This window comes from Stegostoma tigrinum, chromosome 6 (genome assembly GCF_030684315.1).
Source record: "Stegostoma tigrinum isolate sSteTig4 chromosome 6, sSteTig4.hap1, whole genome shotgun sequence".
NCBI classification, from domain to species: domain Eukaryota; kingdom Metazoa; phylum Chordata; class Chondrichthyes; order Orectolobiformes; family Stegostomatidae; genus Stegostoma; species Stegostoma tigrinum.
Window position 1 is genome coordinate 97,594,813 of NC_081359.1, and position 6,126 is coordinate 97,600,938.

At 62.6% G+C, this 6,126-nt stretch overlaps 1 protein-coding gene across 3 annotated transcripts in view; it reads left to right on the forward strand.

Annotated features, from left to right (window-relative positions):
• Positions 1 to 1,585: 1,585 nt before the first annotated feature.
• The window catches only part of nipa2 (NIPA magnesium transporter 2), a 52,312-nt gene continuing 47,771 nt past the window's right edge, over positions 1,586 to 6,126 (forward strand). For all 3 annotated transcript variants that reach the window (XM_048533081.2, XM_048533079.2, XM_048533082.2), the window contains exon 1: positions 1,586 to 1,739. The gene's annotated coding sequence lies outside the window, so the exon portion shown is untranslated. The remainder of the gene's footprint in view (positions 1,740 to 6,126) is intronic.

Below are 6,126 nucleotides of genomic sequence, written 5' to 3' on the forward strand. Positions count from 1 at the left end.
CATCCCTCTTCACCTAAATATATCAATACAACCTTCAATTCAGTTCTCCCTCATCTAATTATCTAGATTCCCCTTAACTGCATCTGTATTATTTGTTTTGATACCTTACTGTGGTAGCGGGTTCCATGTTCTCTTTATCTTTGGGTAAAAGTGTTTCTACTGTATTCACTGGTGGATCAAGGTAGCAGATTGTAAAGCAGGGCTTCAAAGGTTTAATCTCTGGATTGTTTCTGGTATCATGTGCTTGAGGGCAACCGTCTTTTCAGAGGGAGATGACTGATGGTTTAACTGGTGAATTGCCATACCACATGTGAGAGGGGAGGTGAAAAGGTAGGACCTTCACACTAACCTTAGCTGGTGTAAGAATTGAACAATTGGTGTTATTCTGCACTATATATACCAACTATCCAGCTAACATCCCAGATGAGTACAGAAATAGGCAGAGACTGCAAGGTGTTACGAGATGTCATTTATGCCTCAGTTGATAGTGCTTTTGTTTCTGAGACCAAAGGATATGGGTTCATCTCCTTTCCTAGTTATTTGAGCATGAACATTTAGTATGTCACTTCAGTACAATTAGGGGGTGCTGTCTTTCAGGATGAGCTTTTAAACAAAGTTTGTCAAATGAACTTTTAAGATGGTATTTCAAAGAAGAGCAAGTGAAGTTACATTTATTATCCCGTCACAATATTCAACACACAATCAACATCAACAAAGTAAATGATCTGGTCACTGTTGTTGATGTTTTTATGATTCACTCATGGGATATAGGTGTCACTGGCTGGGCCAGCATTTATTGCCCATCCCTAATTGCCCAGAGTCAATCACATTGCTGTGGGTCTAGGCCAGACCAGGTGAGGATGTCAGATTTCCTTTCCTACAAGACATTAGTGAAGCAGTTGGGTTTTTCCTGATAATTAGTGAAGTTTTAATGGTCATCAATAGGCTCTTTGTTTCAGATTGTTGGGGTTTGGCAGGGGGGTGGGGTGCAGTGGCTTGCTGTGTAAAAATGGGGGACTCACATTTTCCATATGAACAACATTCCAGATATAAGCCTAGAGGCTGTAAAATCACATTGCGAAAGGTTTGATGACAGGAGTGCCAAATTTAATTGGTGTTTCATATCCTGGGCTTCAGAGAGGAGGAAGGTTCAGGACTGAAAACAAAAAATGCTGGAGATCACAGGGGGTCAGGCAGCATCCAATGAGAGGGGAAAAAAGCAAAAAATGATGGAAAAGCATCCTCTGAGGAAGGGTCACTCGACCTGAAACGTTAGCTCTTGATCTCTCTCCACAGATACTGCCAGACCTGCTGAGATTTTCCAGCAATTTATGTTTTTGTTTCTTATTTACATTTTTTTGCAATTTTTTTGGTTTCCCCACATACAGGGAGGGCAAGCTAACGAGCTCTCCAATTCAATCCAAGCACCATGGATGCTGCCTAACTGGTGATGATTTTCGCATTTTAATTTTGTTTTCAGTTCAGATTCCAGCATCTGCAGTAATTTTGTTATGACAAAGTTCGAAACTCGGGAGAGCTGAACTGGCGGCGAGGTGCCCTCCTAGTCGGCAGGTGGCGTTGTTGCAGGAGGAGCGATCTCCTGATTGAGGTGCGGGGTCGGCCCAGCCGATGCGGGTGTGTTGTCAGTTGGCAGGTTGAAGTCGGGGCTGGTGAAAGAGCTTGGGGGAAAGGGTGAGGATGAAGAGCGGGACAGCGAGCATCAGCGGCCGGGACAGGCGGTGAGTAAACATCGGGTTTTCCCAAGTGAATGAAGCGGCGGTCGGCCACTTTCCCACCGCAGGCACAGGTTTCCGGGCTTGAACCGCAGGCAAACGGTCGTATCAGTACCGCCTTCGACAGCCGTCTGTTTTAAAACGTCTGTCTCAGGGATGGCGGCCTTATTTCGATTGAGGGGAGAAAGCGAACGACAAGCATTGATTGTCATTCGGCGTGAGAAGTTGGATTGACATTATCTCCTCCAGCCTCACACTAGGTTATTGGTGTTTGGGAGGGGGACAGGCCCAGACACCATTTCTCACCCCCGCTTCTTTCCACTAACTTCTACGCTTCCCGGTGGCCTCACCCACGCCTCCTAAGCCTCCCTCATCCCGTCCACGACCCCCACCTCTTGCGCCCCCCCCCCCAGCCTCTTGCGCCCCCCCACCTCTTGCGCCCCCCCACCTCTTGCGCCCCCCACCTCTTGCGCGCCCCCCCCACCTCTTGCGCCCCCCCCACCTCTTGCGCCCCCCCACCTCTTGCGCCCCCCCCACCCCTTGCGCCCCCCCACCTCTTGCGCCCCCCACCTCTTGCGCCCCCCCCCACCCCATCTTCTCCCCCCCCACCACCCCTTCTTCTCCCCCCCCACCACCCCTTCTTCTCCCCCCCCACCACCCCTTCTTCTCCCCCCCCACCACCCCTTCTTCTCCCGCGCCCCCACCACCCCTTCTTCTCCCCCCCCCCGACCACCCCTTCTTCTCCCCCCCCCCCACCACCCCTTCTTCTCCCCCCCCCACCACCCCTTCTTCTCCCCCCCCCACCACCCCTTCTTCTCCGACGCCCCCACCACCCCTTCTTCTCTTCTCCCCCCACCACCCCTTCTTCTCCCGCCCGCCACCACCCCTTCTTCTCCCCCCCCCACCACCCCTTCTTCTCCCCCCCCCCACCACCCCTTCTCCCCCCCCCCCACCACCCCTTCTTCTCCCCCCCCACCACCCCTTCTTCTCCCCCCCCCCCACCACCCCTTCTTCTCCCCCCCCCCCCACCACCCCTTCTTCTCCCCCCCCACCACCCCTTCTTCTCCCCCCCCCACCACCCCTTCTTCTCCCCCCCCCCACCACCCCTTCTTCTCTCCCCCCCCCACCACCCCTTCTTCTCCCCCCCCACCACCCTTCTTCTCCCCCCCCACCACCCCTTCTTCTCCCCCCCCCACCCCCCCTTCTCCCCCCCCCACCCCCCCACCCCTTCTTCTCCCCCCCCCGCCCCTTCTTCTCCCCCACCACCCCTTCTTCTCCCCCCCCCCTCCCCCCCTTCTCCCCCCCCCCCGCCCCTTCTTCTCCCCCACCACCCCCCCTTCTCCCCCCCCCACCCCCCCTTCTCCCCCCCCCACCCCCCCTTCTCCCCCCCCCACCCCCCCACCCCTTCTTCTCCCCCCCGCCCCTCTTCTCCCCCACCACCCCTTCTTCTCCCCCCCCCCCACCCCCCCTTCTCCCCCCCCCCCCCGCCCCTTCTTCTCCCCCACCACCCCTTCTTCTCCCCCCCCACCACCCCTTCTTTCTCCCCCCCCCCACCACCCCTTCTTCTCCCCCCCCCACCACCCCTTCTTCTCCCCCCCCCCACCACCCCTTCTTCTCCCCCCCCCACCACCCCTTCTTCTCCCCCCCCCACCACCCCTTCTTCTCCCCCCCCCACCACCCCTTCTTCTCTCCCCCCCCACCACCCCTTCTTCTCCCCCCCCACCACCCCTTCTTCTCCCCCCCACCACCCCTTCTTCTCCCCCCCCCACCCCCCCTTCTCCCCCCCCACCCCCCCACCCCTTCTTCTCCCCCCCCGCCCCTTCTTCTCCCCCACCACCCCTTCTTCTCCCCCCCCCACCCCCCCTTCTCCCCCCCCCACCCCCCCTTCTCCCCCCCCCACCCCCCCACCCCTTCTTCTCCCCCACCACCCCCTTCTTCTCCCCCCCCCCACCACCCCTTCTCTCCCCCCCCCCACCACCCCCTTCTTCTCCCCCCCCCACCCCTTCTTCTCCCCCACCACCCCTTCTTCTCCCCCCCCACCACCCCTTCTTCTCCCCCCCCCACCACCCCTTCTTCTCCCCCCCCCCACCACCCCTTCTTCTCCCCCCCCCACCCCCGCTTCTTCCCCCCCCCACCCCCAGCTTCTCACCCCCCCACCCCCGCTTCTCCCCCCCCCACCCCCGCTTCTCCCCCCCCCCACCCCCGCTTCTCCCCCCCCCACCCCCCGCTTCTCCCCCCCCCACCCCTTCTTCTCCCCCCCCACCCCTTCTTCTCCCCCCCCACCCCTTCTTCTCCCCCCCACCCTTCCTTCTCTCCCCCCCCCACCCCTTCTTCTCCCCCCCCCACCCCTTCTTCTCCCCCCCCCCACCCCTTCTTCTCCTCCCCACCCACCCCTTCTTCTCCTCCCCCCCCACCCCTTCTTCTCCCCCCTCCACCCCCCCCACCCCTTCTTCTCCCCCACCCACCCCTTCTTCTCCCCCACCCACCCCTTCTTCTCCCCCACCCACCCCTTCTTCTCCTCCCCCCCCACCCCTTCTTCTCCCCCCCACCCCTTCTTCTCCCCCCCCACCCCTTCTTCTCCCCCCCCACCCCTTCTTCTCCCCCCCCACCCCTTCTTCTCCCCCCCCACCCCTTCTTCTCCCCCTCCACCCCCCCACCCCTTCTTCTCCCCCCCCCACCCCTTCTTCTCCCCACCACCCCCTTCTTCTCCCCCACCCACCCCTTCTTCTCCCCCACCCACCCCTTCTTCTCCCCCACCCACCCCTTCTTCTCCCCCACCCACCCCTTCTTCTCCCCCACCCACCCCTTCTTCTCCCCCACCCACCCTCTTCTTCTCCCCCACCCACCCCTTCTTCTCCCCCACCCACCCCTTCTTCTCCCCCACCCACCCCCTTCTTCTCCCCCACCCACCCCTTCTTCTTCCCCCATCCCACCCCTTCCTTCTGCCCCCACCCGACCCCTTCTTCTCCCCCACCCACCCATTCTTCTCCCCCAACCACCCCTTCTTCTCCCCCACCCACCCCTTCTTCTCCCCCACCCACCCCTTCTTCTCCCCACCCACCCCTTCTTCTCCCCGCACCCACCCCTTCTTCTCCCCACCCACACCCTTCTTTCTCCCCCACCCACCCCTTCTTCTCCCCCACCCACCCCTTCTTCTCCCCCCCAACCCCTTCTTCTCCCCCCCAACCCCTTCTTCTCCCCCCCAACCCCTTCTTCTCCCCCCCCACCCCTTCTTCTCCCCCCCCACCCCTTCTTCTCCCCCCCCACCCCTTCTTCTCCCCCCCCACCCCTTCTTCTCTCCCCCCCACCCCTTCTTCTCCCCCCCCCACCCCTTCTTCTCCCCCCCACCCCTTCTTCTCCCCCCCACCCCTTCTTCTCCCCCCCCCACCCTTTCTTCTCCCCCCCCACCCCTTCTTCTCCCCCCCACCACTTCTTCTCCCCCCCCCCACCCCTTCTTCTCCCCCCCCCACCCCTTCTTCTCCCCCCCCCACCCCTTCTTCTCCCCCCCCCACCCCCCCTTCTCCCCCCCCCACCCCCCCTTCTCCCCCCCACACCACCCCCCCTTCTCCCCCCCCACCACCCCCTTCTCCCCCCCCCCACCCCCCCCTTCTCCCCCCCCCACCCCCCCTTCTCCCCCCCCACCCCCCCTTCTCCCCCCCCACCCCCCCTTCTCCCCCCCCACCCCCCCTTCTCCCCACCCCACCCCCCCTTCTCCCCACCCCACCCCCCCTTCTCCCCACCCCACCCCCCTTCTCCCCACCCCACCCCCCTTCTTCTCCCCACCCCACCCCTTCTTCTCCCCACCCCACCCCTTCTTCTCCCCACCCCACCCCTTCTTCTCCCCCCCCACCCCTTCTTCTCCCCCCCCACCCCTTCTTCTCCCCCCCCACCCCCCCACCCCTTCTTCTCCCCCCCCACCCCTTCTTCTCCCCCCCCACCCCTTCTTCTCCCCCCCCACCCCTTCTTCTCCCCCCCCACCCCTTCTTCTCCCCCCCCACCCCTTCTTCTCCCCCCCCCCACCCCTTCTTCTCCCCCCCCACCCCTTCTTCTCCCCCCCCACCCCTTCTTCTCCCCCCCCACCCCTTCTTCTCCCCCCCCACCCCTTCTTCTCCCCCCCCACCCCTTCTTCTCCCCCCCCACCCCTTCTTCTCCCCCCCCCACCCTTCTTCTCCCCCCCCACCCCTTCTTCTCCCCACCCCACCCCTTCTTCTCCCCACCCCACCCCTTCTTCTCCCCACCCCACCCCTTCTTCTCCCCCACCCCACCCCTTCTTCTCCCCCACCCCCACCCCTTCTTCTCCCCCCCCCACCCCTTCTTCTCCCCCCCCCACCCCTTCTTCTCCCCCCCCACCCCTTCTTCTCCCCCCCCCCCCCCACCCCCCTTCTCCCCCCCC